We start from the raw sequence: 17,956 nt of genomic DNA on the forward strand, positions 1-17,956 counted from the left end.
GCAGAGCATAAGAAAGGGAAAGAGATCTGAGTTGAAGAAGGATAAATGGCAAAATTTTCCAGGTGAAAAGTTTTAAGATCGATTTTGCAACATTGAACTGGGATTGGTAGAGATGTGAACAAAGAACAATGGTATTTGCAAATGTACAGAATTGAAAATGAGCATGACTTGTTTCAAGGATAATGGTCACAGATACTTTACTTAGAAAGGAGAAATGAGTTTGGTCACTGTTTGTATGGGGTCAGGGATCCTTGAAGTGGTGTTACAGTCTATTGAAAAATATGGGTGGCTGCCATATCATAGATTTTAGATATACCTGTATTGACTTGAAAAAAATGCCTGCAATATAATGTTAAGAAGCAAGTCATGACACACAGAAAACAGATAATGTAGGGTAGAATTAGAAGGATAGAATTAAAAGGGGTGAAGGTAGGTTGAACTTTTTCTTTGTCCATCTCAGTGTTGCTTTCTTGTTACAATGAGTAATGATTTTCTTTTGGAATTAAAACAATAGTTCCCTTTAAAAAATAGTTGATTTATATAATTCAGGATTCCTTATAGGGTAATCAAATACCATCCTTCTCATCTTTATCCCCTAACTCCTTTACAACAGATATCTAAACATTTCCATTTAGGAAAATAAGGAGTTAAAATAATCATGCATATGACTAACAGATTAGCTGACAGAAAGACCATTTTTGTTACTGACACTACCCCTTCCTGCTTCACAATTATAGAATCCTAGTCACATTGCAGAGTAGATGAGGGAGGTGCAGAGCTGAAAGGAGTTTGAAATGGCATGAAGCAAGGGAGAATAATCCAAGGAAGAGAATAGTAACATTGTGAGAGGAGGAGTAAGAGTATAAAGATTTAACTTCTGATAATTTCACAGTAGTTCCCAGAGAAAACCGTCATTCTGTCATTTAAAGTAATCTTTCATGGCAACTTTGAACACATGTTACACAGATCGCTGAATCCTACAGTATAGAATTAAAAGATAACTGGTTTCTTAAACAGGGGAGCAATATGATGAAATAATATTGAGAGGAAATGGGAATGACCTGGTAATAGTTGTGACAAGTAGTTGAAATAACTTGGATATAAAGTAAATATTACTTGGACAAGAATGATTTTGGGGAAATACTGTACTAAAGATGTCAGTCAGCCTTAACTTTATCACATTGCTAGAAATAAGATAATGTTTTTTGCCACTCTTCTGCCCCTAAAGTTCTTCTCATATTCCAAACTGAATAACAGTTTTTAAATTTTTCTCTCCTAAAATTTGTCCTGAGTAACCCATTCAAGTTTATGTGAAGAGATGATTGCATCTTGTCAAAATTCTCTAGACCGAGTTAAAAGTTGTGGTCTCTGGTATGCTTTCCTGTGCTTTTGAATCTCTTGATTTTCCATTAGGGAAACTATCATAAAATGAGATCACCTTGCATTTGTGTTAAAAATTATATCCAGTGTTTTTATTTAACATGAATAATATTATATACTTTTAAATTTGAAGACTTTAATGCTTTTCAATATATCATTTCCCCTTGGGTACTATTTTCTTTTATTACAGTTTTTCACTGCGTGATTTGATACAATTTGAGAACAAAATAAATTTATTGAGGCTGTTATTCGGCTGACTTATTTTGCCTCGTAGCTTTTTCCTCCTCCCTTTTTGGTATGGTAGACAGTTTTGAAATTAAATTTTATAGTGGAAATTCAGACAGAGCATTGACTGAAATGTGCTTGGGAATTGATTAAAATTGCCTTATTCACTGAGACAGATTAGTTTGAAGTGCATTCAGAATAAATGTCTCTTCTGATGAGCATTGGCTCCTTTCCTTCGACTGATGGGTGTAATTAATTGAGTGACTACTATGTGTGAGGATTAACTCTATTCATCAACAGTCATGTTGTATTTGTGAAAAAGATTATCATGGTGTTTGTGGTAAATGTGTTTTCCTTTATTGTTTGCATATAAGTTATTTTAAAAGCTTTTTCAGCAGTGACTAGCTTCTTATGAATAATTATAGCCATGAAGCATTTTATAACATTATTAGACTGTCTCATTTTTAGAGAAACATTTCCAATTTTAAGTCAAAATCTGACCTTCTACCATCTCCAACAACTGATTCTGTTTCTTTTATGTTGAAAATCTCAAGTCAAATATTTGAAGTCAGCTGTCATATATTGCTTTTGTTTTCTCTTTTTCTGAGATGAACAATGCTAGTTCCTCTATATGACCCTTACAGAGCAATTCAGATCTTATTTCATCCTTTAAGTAATGGTCATAAAATGTTAAGGTGCAAACAGATGAAAAATGTACACCATATTTGCCTCTACTTTCTCATTGCATATTACATCTTCCCTCTGTAGCAGAATATAACTTCAGAATTCTTCTCAACATAGCATGCCAGGCCACCAGCAGTGCAGGTGAATTGAAATTGATTTGCAATATTTGATAGCTTAAATGTATCATTTTGATGACATAATAATCAAAGAGTATTAGTAAATTACCTTGCCCATGGAGCTACTTATTATAGATGCCAGATTCATTGTCTGCTGCTTTTCTGATTATGTTCCAATGTTGTTATTCAGCAACCTTGATAAAATCAGTCCTATATTTGGTGATTTTTTTCCATCACTTTCTGTGATATATAAAAAGAAAATCTTGAGAACAAGCTAAATGTTAGTAAAGAAGGAAATGATTGAGGACCTTATTGTATCAATTCTATTTTTATTAATCATTAGTTATAAATCTATGTGCATATAACCTTAAAAGATATAATGACAAGTGAAAACAGAAATATCCAGAGTAGTGTATAAAGTATGACTTAAATTTTGTTAAATAGAAAGAAAATAATTGTTTATAAGTTTACTTATGTTTATATGTATGCTGGTAATATCTGTTAAGAGAGGGATATTCTGTTAGCATGATTATTTTGTTTAAAAATAACAAATAAAATGCTAACAAATGAATAGAAGAGAAGGGACTGTATTGCCTCTTGGAACGAAATATTCAAGTCAGGGCTAGGCATGGCTGATTGGTTGATTGGTTGATTAATTGTTATCAATGTCTTTCTTTCCCAGTTTCTCCACTTTACTTCTCCACAGTGTTATCCACATCTTTACCCTCTGTGGGCAGATTTTCTCACTGACTGGGAAATAAAGTCACGAAGAACTCCAGGGATGACATCGCTCCACGCTATAGTCCTAGTGGAAGAGAGAGCGTTGTTTCCTGTTGCTCAGGCAGAGATATTCTGAGGGGATTGTTCCTGCAAACACTCAGATGATGTTCTTGTATGCTGAGGCGCTTGTGGATATTTTGCTGTTACTTCCAATGCACTATTCCTGGGAGGTTCTGAACATTCTACCCCAAGAGATAATTTCTACACATTTAATAAAGAAAAGGAATATCTTTATCTCTTTCTGTATGTGTGCTTATATATTCATATTTATGTTTGTATGTATATTTATATATTTATATACTCATATATAAATATATATTTATATTTTTATATAAATATATTTACATTTATATACAATATATTTATATATTTATAATTATGCATGCTCACTATTTTTTAGTGTTTTCCTGGAGTAAAGAAAAAGAAAGACTTTTAAGTGACTTGAGAAAAGAATAATAGTTGGATTTCACAGCTGCCCATTGTCTGGCTTAAATAAAAACGGTCTGTCTTGTAGTCATTAGTCAGAGCTAAGCCAGGGAGGAATCTCTCTTTGTATTTGTCGCTTGTAGGGTGATGGTGTTCTTCACGTCTCAAATATTAGAATCAAAAGAAAAAACCTCAATAGCAGAGGAGAGGGAAACTCTGTAAGTAGTGTTCATAATTATGTAATATTCTCTCTGGTAGACAATAAAATAATTTGACTAATAACCATTTTGACCTATTTCTGTTTCATGGCGTTTTGGTATCTTCACTGCTTTAGGAAAGAATTAGAGATGAATTCCTTCTTCTCTCATCAGGGAAAACAGTCCGTATTAAAATGATGAATAAAATCCTTAAAATATTTAAAAATAATTGGATGTGCCTGAAAATAAGGAAAAGCAAGAGAGTCCCCAAAGAATGGGTAAATGGAAATCAACAGAAGTGAAAAAACTGAAGCTTATGTGTGCCCCGTCAAATCTGTTGCACCTCCTTACATGAAAATCTCACTTTAAAATTAGCCAAAAAATTTCTGCACACAAAATACCTAAGGAGCATGTGTTCACAATCAAGAATCCTGGCAAAAAGAAACTGATTTGAGAGTTAGAAACAACAATTTATAGACTCAGAGCTTACCTGAGTCTGTATCTTGTTTGAGAGGAGGAGTATTAAGCAAGTGATTAATTTAGTTTTTGCTGAAATAAATATAGATAAAAATCTAGTGTAGTTAATAAATGATTAGAAATAAAGAAGATAGCTTCCAAGTAGTAAAAGAAGAGGTGAAGCAAACAAACAAATACAAAATCAATCAATTAAGCTGAAGGTAAGAGAAGAGAGAAAACAAGAAACATAGGAGAAAAAGACAAGTAGAAGGAATAAAGTAAGAGAGTATTAAAAATCTGAATTATAACAGTAATGATAAAAATCACAAGTGGAATAGGAAGACCTTTAAATGCTAAACCTGTATGCACCTGATAACATAGTTTCAAATTATATAAAGCAAAAATGATGAGAACTATAAGGTGAAAGACAAATGCACCAAAATTGAAATATTCACATGCTCTTAAAAATTGTTAGATCAATCAGACTTGAATGTTCTTAGACTGATAATGTATTGTCCAAATGTTTATATTAATATTAGCCAATATGGTTATCCAAAACTAATAGATTTTTTGACGTTGCTGCTATTTGTTGTGGTGGTTGTAGTTATCAGTAGTTCCCAGGTGATAGAGGCAAGGGTATTAAAATCCTTCTCCATTACAGTCTTGCTTCCAGGGAATTTATAACGATAGAAAGTGCTAAATAATGCACTCAGACCTAATAATAGTACAAATGCAATCAGCAGAAAAGCACAGAAAAAGTTCATACACCTGTCTAAGAGCTAAGTGATGTCCCAGTACTCTGCTCTTTTTAGATGGGCTGTGTGTGTTATGGGAAACTATACTCAATGAAGCAAAAAACAAATAAATAAACAAAACCTCAATATAGAGTTAGGATTCAGTTAACCTTAGAGTTATTGGAATCAGAGGACCAGAGATTGCCAATCATAGTTGGACACCGGACTAGCACAGAATAATTCCTCAGGCCCCATTTTAAAAAGATGAAGAGTAAACTTCAATAATTTATGCATTCTCTTTACCTGATAGTGGGGAGTACCACTACAATATTTTAGCTAATCACATAACATTGAAAATCACTAATTTTACCAATTACAGCCTTTTTTCTGTCATTCATATGGTAATGGACAAGCTAATTATTCTACCAATGGAAACCCATTTCTAACATCTATCATGTTAAATAGCATATTGATTATCTTTTTCAGACATAAATATAGGCAAAGAACTTACAATAGACATCTCTGGAGTGTGGACTTTTGAGTAAATGTTATTCATAATAACCATCCTTGGAGTTTGTATTAGTTATTTAGTATCACTTAACTCCTCTTGGAGCTTAATTTAAACTAGGATGTACAAAATATTACATTGATTATACTGAAGTATTTTTAAATTAATTTCAGACATTATAACAAATAGAAAATAATCAAGACTAAAAAAATAAAAGGTAAGCTTCCAAATCAGTTGTCAGAAAATGAACAACAAACTAGATTTAAAAAGGTCAGTAGTCAAGAGAAGAGTGACTGTTAATGAAATAGAACAGAAGGATGCAAAGGAGAGAGCCTTAAAGCCTCAAAGCCATTGTTCTTTGAGTTGTATAGCAAAAGAGACAAACTTCCGGCAAAAAAATAAAAAAAAAACAAAAGCAAAGAAAAAGCACAAATAATGTTAAAAATGAAAAGGGGCACGATCATCTTAAGATGGTACCGTCAATTTAAAAATGTATAACGAAGGATATATTCTTTCAAACAATTAAATTAGCAAACCTGAATAAATAATAGAACCTATTAATAATTTAATTAAGAATAATTCTGTCTCTAAATGAAACAGCTGTCTCAAATCAGATTAGAAAACAGAAAATATAAACATCTCAATACAAGCAGCAAACATCTTCAATAAATTCAGCATACATTAATCATAATAATGTCTGAAACTACGAGAAGTATTCATGATGCATTTTATGTTCCCCAAATGCCATTCTCAGAGAGAACTTGACTGCAATCCCATGGGGGCAGGTGATAGTTTAACCAACTTTTTCACTATTACATAAAAAGATTAGGCTGTTAGTATACTTACTTTACCTAAATCAACATCATATAGTTACTTTCATATTTTAAGGGAAATAGTCTCATATACTTCTTTTTTTTCATGTCTCTGAAGGACTGTGTCTTTTGTGTTTTAATGCAGTTTTATTGAGATATATTCACACACCATACAAACCATCCAAAGTATACAATCACTGGCTCACAGTATTATCACATAGTTGTGCATACAACTCCATTAACCATTTTAGAACATTTTCATTACTACAGCAAATAAATAAAAAAGAAAACCCAGATTCTCTCATACCCCACAACCCCTATTATTTTTTGCTTTTTAAATATTTATTAGAGAAGTTGTGGGTTTACAGGACAATCACGCCTAAAATACAGTATTTCCATACACCACCCCACCTGCAACACTTGTATTGGTGAAGAAAATTTTTTACAACTGATGGTAGCACTTTTTTTTTGTAATTCTACTATTTTTTTAAACAGTGGTCACATTTGTTACAATTGATGAAAGATTATTAAAGTAGTATTATTAACTATTGTCCATGGTTTATGTAGGGGTATTTTCCCCCATATTCCCAGCCTATTTTTTTTTCCATGCATGTCTTTATTTTATTACTCACCTAACCATACACTGGATAATGGGGGTGTCTGTCACAAGGTTTTTGCAATCACACGGTCACAAGATGAAGTCTATATAGTTATACAAACATTATCAAAGATCAAAGCTACTGTATTACTGTATTACAGTTCAACAATTTCAGGTTTTTCCTTCTGGCTATTCTAATACCCTAGAAACTAAAAAGAACTATCTATATAATGAGTCAGTAATCATAATCATTTGTGAATCCTAACTTCTCAGTTACAACTCCTCCGTCTCATTTGATCATTCTTCAATCTTCAGGGATATCTGGGCAATGAGCATTCTAAATTCTTCATGCTGAAAAGGATTGTCAACATTATGGGGTGGAAGAATGAAAGTGGTTGATGTTCTCGGAGAGATTGTTCCTCTGGGTTTCAGGGCTTACTTGGCATAGGAGTCATGTGGAGGTTTTAAGTTTCTGAAAAAATAAACTTAATAGGTAAAACTTTTATAGGGTCTTAGATAGAGCCCAGGATATTCTTTAGGGTTTTCAGGAATATTGTTGGTCGGGACTTGACACACTGTGACAGTTTGCAATATCTGGCTGAAGCTTGCATAAAAGTAAGCTCCAGAATGACCTCTTGATTCTGTTTGAAATCTCTTTGCCATTGAAACTTTATTTTGTTTCATTTTTCTTCCCCCTTTTGGTCAAGAAGGTATTGTTGATCCACAATGCCAGGGCCAGGTTCATCCCTAGGAGTCAGGTCCCATGTAGGGGAGAGTATAATGAGTTTATTTGCAGAGTTTGGCTTAGAGAGGCCACATCTTAGCTACAAAAGTTTCACTGGGGGTGCTAATTTCAATCTTTATACTACTCCAAGTATTTCTTAGAAGGGAAAGGCTTTCTGGTTGCCTTAGAATGAGAACCTCCAGTTTTTTCTAGGTTAATGGTAGCTATCTATGATGGTTCATGTGTCAACTTGGCCAGGTGATGGTGTCTAGGTATCTGGTCAAACAAGCACTGGCCTAACCGTTACTGCAAGGACATTTGTGGCTGGTTAATAAACCAGAAGGCTGGTTTATTAAATCATCAGTCAATTGGCTGCAGCTGTGACTGATTACATCAACAAAGGGTGTGTAATCCAATCAGTTGAAGACTTTTAAGTGAGACAGATAGAGGACCTTCACTTCTTCTTTGGCTGGCCAGCAAAGCATTTCCTGAGGAGTTTGTCAAAGTTGCTAGTTCGTTGCCTGAGGAGTTCATTGAACACCTTCATTGGAGTTGCCAGTGGGGCTGCCTGCCTTATGGAATTTGGACTCCTGCATACCCACAGTTGCATGAGACACATTTATAAAATCTTATATTTATAGACATCTCTTAAATATCTTAGATCGCTTGTTGATTCTGTTTCCCTTAGAGAACCTAATACAACTTGGTACTGAGAGTGGGGTGGTTCTTGAGAAACAGAACCTTAAAATGGGCTTTTACAATTGGTTTTCTACTCTGATTAGATTCAAAGGCATTAATGACTCAATTCCAATAATCAAGATGGCACTAACAGTCCATGGCTTGAGTTGGCAATGAAGATATGCAAAATATCACAATTTGATTCTCCTAATCATACTCTTGTATGAAGCAAGGCTCTGGGTGACACTGTTTTTGACACCTTGACAGAATTTTGCAGAGTTAAGAGGTATTATGATGTTGGCTGGTTGCTCTTAGGTACATTGGATAAAGTTAAAAGAGAAAGTGGTGACCTAAATGCTTCAAATTTGAAACTTAAGCTTGCAGGACAAGCATACCCACAGTTGCCTGATACACTTTTATAAAATTTTATATTTATAGACATCTCTTGTTGATTCTGTTTCCCTAGAGAACCCTAATTAATACACTATCTATATACATCTAAATCCATCCATAGGACTATAAGGGAACTAAAGCAAATCCATAAATTATTTTCTGCAAACACAGAAATTGACATCAGATTCTAATACAGCTAACTCTGGACCTCATAGTACAATATTGAGAGGTGAGTGGCTGGAGTCTGGAAAAGTGCACAGAACAGAAGAGAGGGAAAGTCAAAGTCCTGTACTATTTATGATAATATTCAAAACTGGTCAGAGTCCAGCTAGATCATGGCACTGACTAGAAAAAAAAACTTCAAAAGTGTATGGGGAACTTGGAAGAAACAGTCACAGAAAGTATTACTTCTGATAAAATAAGTAAATGGAAAGGGAAGGCAACATTAGCCATATGATGGTGTATGATGGTGAAAAGAAAAAAAGTAGGAAGTAGAGGAATGTGCTGGTTTGGATGTATTATGTCCCCCAAAACACCATATTCTTTAATTCAACCTTGTGGGGGCAGACATAGTAGTGTTGATTAGATTGGAATCTTTGGATTAGGCTGTTTCCATGAAGATGTGACCCACCCGACTGTGGGTAATACCTTTGATTAGATTATTTCCATGGAGATGTGGCCCTGCTTATTCAGCCTGGGTCTTGATAAGTTTACTGGAGCCCTATAAAACCTCACAAGCAGAAGGACCTCAGAGTAGCTGCAGCTTAGAGACACATTTTGGAGAATGCCATTTTGAAATAAAACCTAGGAGCCTTCCCAGCTAACAGAGGTTTCCCAGATGCCATAGGAGTTCTTTAGTGAAGGTATCCTACTGTTGATGCCTTTGGTTGGAAATTTGCATGGCCATAAGGCTGTAACTGTAACCAAATAAGCCCCCTTTATAAAAGCCAATCCATTTCTGGTATTTTGCATGATGGCAACGTTAGCAAACCAGAGCAAGGAAATTAAGAAAACTGAAGAAACAAAATAGAACTCCAAAACACACCAAATCTTCTGACCACCATCATAAAAAGTCACCCATTAAAGAAACTGCACTTCTCTATACTAATACAAGTGGGTTCTCCTAAACCAGGAATGTTGTAAACTACTTCAAATTCTCACAGTGTCTGCAAATTGAACAATAAAAAACACTCTACATCATACAAAGCTATTGTAAAAAAAGAAGAGAGTATTAGTATTCTAATATTTCAGTTGACAAAAACCTTTTACTCCCATCCCCTTCAAAAAAAAAAAGCCTTACAAATTAGAGAAAACTGTAATATATCACTCTAAGCAAAGTAAGTATCTTCAAACAAGCATTTGGAGACATGGGATGGGAATGGCAGAGGGCTTGAAGGAACCTCAAATAAGAAAGTCAACAACAAAGAACAAAAAGAGACCATAAACAGGAAGAAATATAATGAGAGTTTGATAAAACTCAGGAAAAAAATGGAATAAAATGAAAAAAACATCAGAGAAATAAATATTTGATTGAATGTTTATTCAGGGGCATTGCAGAAAGACAGAAAGTAAAGATTATGAAATCAAGATTAAGAAAGAAAGAAAGAAAAAAGAAAGAAAGAAGATCAGAGAAAAAGTGATTGAAATGAATTGCAAGCAAAGATGATCCAATTTATGATTAATTGGAAACTCTGAAGTAGAAAATCAAAACATGGGAACAGAACTAATATTTAAAATTTTAATCTAAGAAAACTTTCTGGAAATAAAAGAAAACCTGAATCTACATACCGAAAAGGCCAAGTATACACCTGGGATAGCAGATCCAAAGTTCACTTTCTGATACATCTGTAAAAGTTGTTAGACTTTATATAATATATATATATATATATATATATATATATATATATATAATCAGCCAAGTAAACCACAAAAGAAAAAAAAATGAAAGAAATCAAATTTGGCAACAGATTACTCAATAGGATCATGCAAAGCAAAGTGGAAGAGTATTTTCAAGAAAGATCATTCATGCTAAGGATATGATAGTAAGTCAAACTGTCCTTCAAGTATCAAGGCTATAGAAAAATATTTTTAAGGAAACAAGAATTCAAGAGCCCTTACTGAGAAGTCTACTAGAACAAGGTCCAATGAACTTTTCCTGTAAAAGGCCAGATAGTAAATTTTGTAGTCTTTTCAGGAAATACGTGATTTCTGATGTATAGTTTAAGTGTTGGTTAATTTAATTCATGTTGTTAAAAATACCCTTTAAAAGCATAAAAAAACATTTTTGGTCACAGACTTCATAAAAATGGGTCCCAAGCTGATTTTGGCCCAAAGGTAATAGGTTTCCAATCCTACTAGAAGATGAAATTCATCCAACCAAGATATGACTGGAGAATTTCCTCAAAAAGCTTGGTGGTTATATATATATATATATATATATATATATATATATATATATATATAATATATATACTATGTATATATATATAATACAGATATAAGACAGAGCAATATGGGAGAAAATGGAAGAATATTATGTAAAAATGTTTACAAAACAGAAAGAATATTAGTAAAAGTGGGAAGAAAGGGAAAGAGAGGGGCAGATTAGAATAAGCTAATTAAGCATTGCAAAGGAAATAGATGGGTATCAAAGAATACCACTTAACACTAAGAAATGAGATATTAAAAAAGTAACTGAGAGAACAGAGGCCTAAAGCTACTACAAATGTATCAGATAACCATTAGAACAAAAATGCAAACCTTCCCAAATTCCAAAAGAAATCGATTTTTGAAAAATTAAAGAAAACACACTATCTAGAGAATGAAAGCTGGTGAATATCACATAAACACCACAGTAATTATAATCAATTAATATGACAGGATTGAGTTTAAAAATAACAGTCATATCAACAAAAATTTAAGGGAATTGATTTACCTATTAAACAATTTTTCAAATGGTTTACAAAGTGAGATCCAACTCTATGCTATGTATAAGAGACTTGTGAAAAGCTAAAAATGAAAGGATGTACAAAAACACAACAAGCAATGAAAAATAAATAAAACAAGGGTTGCAGTCTTGATATCAGACAATGAATTCCAGACGAAAAACATTAACTTCGAAAAGGAGAGTCACTTTACAGTGCTAAAATCTACAATCACTGGTGAATATATAATGATTATTAATATCTATGTGTCAAATGACACAAAAACTGTCTTTACAAAGGGAAAAGTATAGAAAAAAGATACAAAAAGAACTAGAAATACACTAATAGGAAAATTCAGTATACTGATCTTGTATACGATAGATCATGTGAAAAAATAAGAATAAAATAAGTAAGCATTCTATAAGTAGAAATAAGTAAGAAACAATATAAATTAAGAGAGAAAATAGATATTTAGAAATTTTTATCCTAAAAAAATTGAATAGCTCTTCTCAGGCATATAAGGAATCTTCACAAAAATACGTTTACATGTAACACATAAGAAAATATCACTAAGTTTCATAAAGTAGATTTTTTTCCAAAATTTACAAATACTCTAGACCCACCAAGCAACAACTCCCTCATAAAGTAGATAATTGACAGAAAACTATTTGATTACTATTCAATAAAATTAGAAAAAAAGTCAAGAGCAAGAACTTTTAAAGATTCAGAGAGGGAAAGTGAAAAATGAGACAGCACATATTGTGTCAGAAATTAAGGAAGAGCTTAAACTTAAGAGGCCACCCCAAAATGACATAGAAACCAGTCTGATGGACTTCCATTGGCCAAAATTGGGAAAATTTGAGCATGAAAATGAATAATGACAGTAAGCAATTATAAAACATTTAAAAACTCAAATGTCTATTGTGCCAGTTTGGATGTATTATGTCCCCCAAACAATGCAATTTTGATACAGTTTTGTGGGGGCAGACATATTAGTGTTGATTAGATTGGAATTCTTTGATTGAGTGCTTCCATGGCGATGTGACTCAATCAACTGTGAGTGAAATATTTGATTGGCTAATTTCCATGAAGTGTTACCCCACCCATTCAGGGTGGATGTTAATTGGATCACTGGAGTCGTATAAAGGAATTGACAAGCAGAAGAATGAGAGAGCAACTGAGAGTGACATTTTGGAGTTGCAGCTGAGAAAGACATTTTGAAGAGGCCATTGGAAGCTGAAGGTGACACTTTGGAGAACACCATTTTGAAACACAACCTGGGAGCAAGCAGACACCAGCCACGTGCCTTCCCAGTTAACAGAGGTTTTCAAATGCCATCGGCCATCCTTCAGTGAAGATACCCTATTGTTGATGCCTTACCTTGGACACTTTATGGCCTTAAGACTGTAACTTTGTAACCAAATGCCATTTCTAGTATTTTGCAAAAAGGTAGCATTAGCAAACTAGAACATCTAGAGTGATATAAATCATATAAATACTAAACAACATACAGAAGTCTCCTTTTTAGTGAGAATACCAAGTAATAAATGTAGAAGGAACAATAGAATTAGAAAATCACCAGTTTATAACCATCACATGTCTTCAGGGTTATATTCTTTCTGGAAGCTGTAGGGGAGAATCTATGCCCCTACTTTTTTCTGTTTCTAGAGGACGCCTGCATTCTTGGCTCATGGCCCTTTCCTCCATCATCAGAATTAACTACTCAGCATCTTCATTCCTCACTCTGATCCTGATCCCCCTACTTCCCTCTTAAAAGGAGACTTGTGATTACATTGGGTCCATTCAGATGATCCAAGATAATCTCTTCAAGATTCTTAACTTAATCACATCTGCAGAGTCCCTTTTGCCAGGAAAGGTAAAAGATTCACAGGTCTAGGAATTAAAACATGGAAATCTTTGGGATGTCATTATTCTGCCTGCTACAGAGAATCTATGAGAATTCATTATAATATTTTGCAACATTTCTGTAAGTATGAAATTACTTCCAAAACTTTACTTAAAATAGAGAAATACACAATATAGATAATTGATAACACTTTTGGTCTAAAATTCCATATTATAATGCTTATGAGAACATTGGAATGATGAGAGAAAGTAAAAAGTACCTCTTAAAAACTTCCTAATAAATAAATTACAAAGTATACCCACACACACACAAATTTTTCCCAATGACTAACATTAGTAAAGATCAGTTTCTATTGAATGATTCATACATTCTGACTTTACAGTCATGTTTAGAAAGTCTTTTCACCACCCAAAGTTACATAAATATTTATGCATGTATTTTCTAGGACTTTAAAATTTTATGTACAATTATAATATCAATCTATCTTTTTTCTCCTCCAAATGATTAGCCATGTGTACCAACAAGATTTTGCAAGTAATCCCTATTTTTTCATGATCTATAAATGCCACTTTTATTAACTATTAAATAAAACACTATTTTAGATTGTTGTCTATTGCCTGACAATTTGAGAAACTGATATAGAATGGTCAGTGTTTGTTGTTAAACATTTAGATTTTGAGCTGACTGTGTACTTAATAGTGATACAGTACTTGAAATCACAGTGCATTTTTTATATATGATGAATAATGTCTGTATCAGTCTATGATATTTAGATAATTATTTCTCTGATGTTTAGGATTGAAAGGTGCTTTTCTTTCTTTTTTTTTTATATAGAACTAAAGGGAAGTTTAAAAAATCACATGGAATACTGCAGAAGCACTCATAAAATTGACAATCAAAATTCATTATACAGACTTTCTGTATCACATTGTAAACCCCAGTTGTAATGTGACAGTAGAACGTTTCATCAAATATTGGGACCCCACAATATATGACTAGTGCCTCAAGCAAGTATTCAGAAAACTGCATCTTACCCAGAGAACATGATAATTTCACAGAAAGAATCTTTAAATACTGACTTTTATGGGAATATTTTCTGAATAAAAAAGAAAAATAAGGAAAGAAGGCAGCAAGCAAGCAAGAAGAGAAAGGAAAGGAAATGGAAAATGATCCACCAAATCCTCTTGCTTTCATGTAGGTCTAAGGGAAAACTGTGAAATAATTTGAGTCAAGGATGCAGACAGGACCCCACCATAACTCGAGGTAAATATTTGCTTAGTCCTCCTTTTTTGCAAATAATCTTATAACCAAAAAAGTATCTAACTTCTGATTAAGGATTTTCAACTCCTGAGAAGAGGAACATTGAAGTATATTAACAAAAATTAGTATTTTACAAGATTTACTGAATTTTAGATTTATGAATTTTCATTCTCTATATTATACTCTTTTAAAATTTCTTCAGTACAGAAATATAAATTTTTATGTCTACATATTCTTTCATTCCCTTTCCTTCTCACCTGTGCTTCCACATGTTCTGGATAGAATGCTGAGTAATGTGATGCATATTTTAAAAAATTATAGCAATTCACATAGCATTGTAGAAAATAGCATATTGATCAGAGAGTATTTTGTGGGGGTGGGCAAACTTATAATCATATTAAATATGCTGATGTACAAAGTTTTGAAAGAGTTCACAAGTTTTTCATTGTTAAAGTCCTTTCTCTGCATTTGGGTAAACAAATAGGTAACCCAACAACCTCAATATAGGTAAGAAGAATAATTTATAGGTAAAAGTCACAATAACTTCTGCACTCACATTATCAAATGATCTATTGGCAAATAATCTACTGATAACTCATCTTTTTACTATCTGCAGCAAAATAGAAAATTCCAGCATGATTTATTTTCTCAAATTTGATTTCAGTTTGAAAACCATGTGAAAAATGCAAGTGATGTCGTAGTTTCCAGACTGCCATGACAAATACCATGCATTGGGTTAGCTTAGGCAATGGGAATTTGCTGTCTCATGTTTTCACAGGTTGGAAGGCTTATTTCCTCCACAGGCCCAGGTCACTAGCATTGTGATGGACCAGCAGTACTTGCGTTCCTTGGCTTTCCCATCACATGGTGATGGCCTTCCCTTTCTCATTCGGTTTCTGTTGACTTCCTGTTTTTCGATCTTCCCCACAGCTTACTCTTTTATAAATGTCCCAGTAATAGGATTAAGACCCAACCTAATTGAATTGGTCATGTCTTAACTAAAACAAAAAAATCTTAAAGAGATCCTATTTACAACGGGCTCGCAACCACAGAAATGGATTTAGATTAAGAACATGTTTTTATCTAGAGTACTTAAGTCTACCTGCCACAAGTGACTATAAGTCCCAGCTTGCCTGGGACCATCCCTATTTACTCTTATTGTCCTGGCATAATTATTACTATAGCCCCTTTTCACTATCAAAGTGTTCAGGTTTGTGATAATAAGTTATATAGTCACCTTACTCATGACTTATTCTTTTGAGTTTCAACTACACTAATTTCCAAAGTGACATCGAGATAGCTTGAGAAAGAAGTTCTCTTCCAGACATATATAAATTCTTGTTGTTCATAGTGGGATAGGATAGAGAGATGGTAACTGAACCTGGTCTTTATGAAAACTGACAAGATTATCATTGCTGACAAGGCAAAACCTTTAGTTGTGTCAGAAAATTACAGGTTTTCTCAAATGATGTCAACCTCTGGAAATTCATTAAACCATCAAAATCACTTAACCATTAAAATGGCACTTTTGTTTATGAAGAAGATAAATAGAGCCCACCATTTAGAAGGGCATTACAGACATGCCACAGCCCTTGCTTCTGACAAAGGAAACCTGAATTTTGGTTTCACACCAACCATTGACTAATCTCATGACATTTTAGGAACAAGTTCATTGAAAGCATTGGGCTCATTTCCTTATTTCAGAAAGAGTTGATCCAGCTCAGAGGTTTTCAAATGTTGGTTTGCTAACCACTGGTGTTTGGTATGAAGTTTTCACAAGTCTGTAACATAACAAGAAAAAATAAAATAGTTTTTTATGAAGTTATAAAGTTTCAGCATAAGCATTTAAGTTTTACTCTGAGATAACATACTTAGTATATGGTTTTTTTTATGAAAAAGTTGTGATATATTTAAATACAAATATCATCTTTAATTTCTTTAATAAATCCTCCCATTTCCTGATTTCTACATCCTGAGTTTCCACAGAGATCATCAAAAGATGAGTTTAAAACACCAGCAAAGGATTCGTCTGAACAGGAAGTGTCATGTGAAATGTCCAAAGATGCTTCACACAGAGAGTTAGCTGGATTATCATGAACCTTTTCAATCATTTGGGAAGATGTAGGGGAAAGATTTTCCCTTTTCTCCTTCATCTCCTATAATCTCTTCTCCTTTGCACTGGGATAACTACTGTTAATTTTATATGTAGGACTATACATTAACAAACCATTAGATTCCAATAAGAGAACAGGTATATCATTATCTAAAGTTGTTTTTTGCTTTTGTAGCTCTTTAGTCATTTTCTCAAATTTCTTTTGAAGTCTTTTATCATTTTCTGGTGTTTTGGGAATAAAATCTTTGGGTTGCATACACTTACTTTTTTTTTAAATTAGGGGTGGTAATTGTTCATTAGTATTAGCTGCAGGGAATAATGATTCATAAACATGTACTCCAGCTGTCCTGCATTTTTCAACCCAGAGCACTGAAACAAGCTTTTCCCCTTTCTTCTTCTGCACTTTGTCCCAAGTGCTCTGGTATCCATCTTTGAATACAACTTGAGTTACTTGCTTGTTAAAAGTTTTTGAAACCTTTGCTACCGTATCTATAAGTTGGTTTGTAAATGTCTTTGAATAATTTTCTCTTCCATTGTATGACCACACTTCAACATATGCTAGTACATCTTTCAGGATGGATTCTCTGGAGCCCTGGGAATCGCCATCTATACTTAGTATATTTTGATGTGGAAATAGTATATAAGGTAGCTGGCAAAACAAAAGCATCAATCACATATATCAATGCTCCAATTATTACTATTTTTAAATCAGTTAACAAAATCTCAAATTTTGGCCACCATTGAACTAGATTATCTCTATTTTCCATTTAAGGTCAAAACATATTTTAAATTTGTTGATCATGTTATTTGATGAATTATGTTAAACATGTCTATATTTCATGTTTGAACCCAAAGGAGTAATTGTGCAAGAAGGAGTTAGCATGCATTGGTGGCTACTGTGCCTTAAAGTCTTCACGCTTTTAATGTAAAGTGCTCCCATTGATTCTTCTTATCTTCAGTAGGAACTGAATGTGCAAAGGAGACAATTAAGCCATCTCCTGTATTAATGTTGGAAACTAGTATTTCATAAGCCTAGTTATTCATAATGATTGGTGGAAAATAAATGAGTCAGAATTGTAAC

General features: G+C 33.3%; 1 pseudogene; it reads right to left on the reverse strand.

Moving 5' to 3' along the window:
- Positions 1–16,672: 16,672 nt before the first annotated feature.
- LOC119530528 lies at positions 16,673–17,542 on the reverse strand (annotated as a pseudogene).
- Positions 17,543–17,956: the final 414 nt, after the last annotated feature.

This window comes from Choloepus didactylus, chromosome 3 (genome assembly GCF_015220235.1).
Source record: "Choloepus didactylus isolate mChoDid1 chromosome 3, mChoDid1.pri, whole genome shotgun sequence".
Taxonomy (NCBI): domain Eukaryota; kingdom Metazoa; phylum Chordata; class Mammalia; order Pilosa; family Megalonychidae; genus Choloepus; species Choloepus didactylus.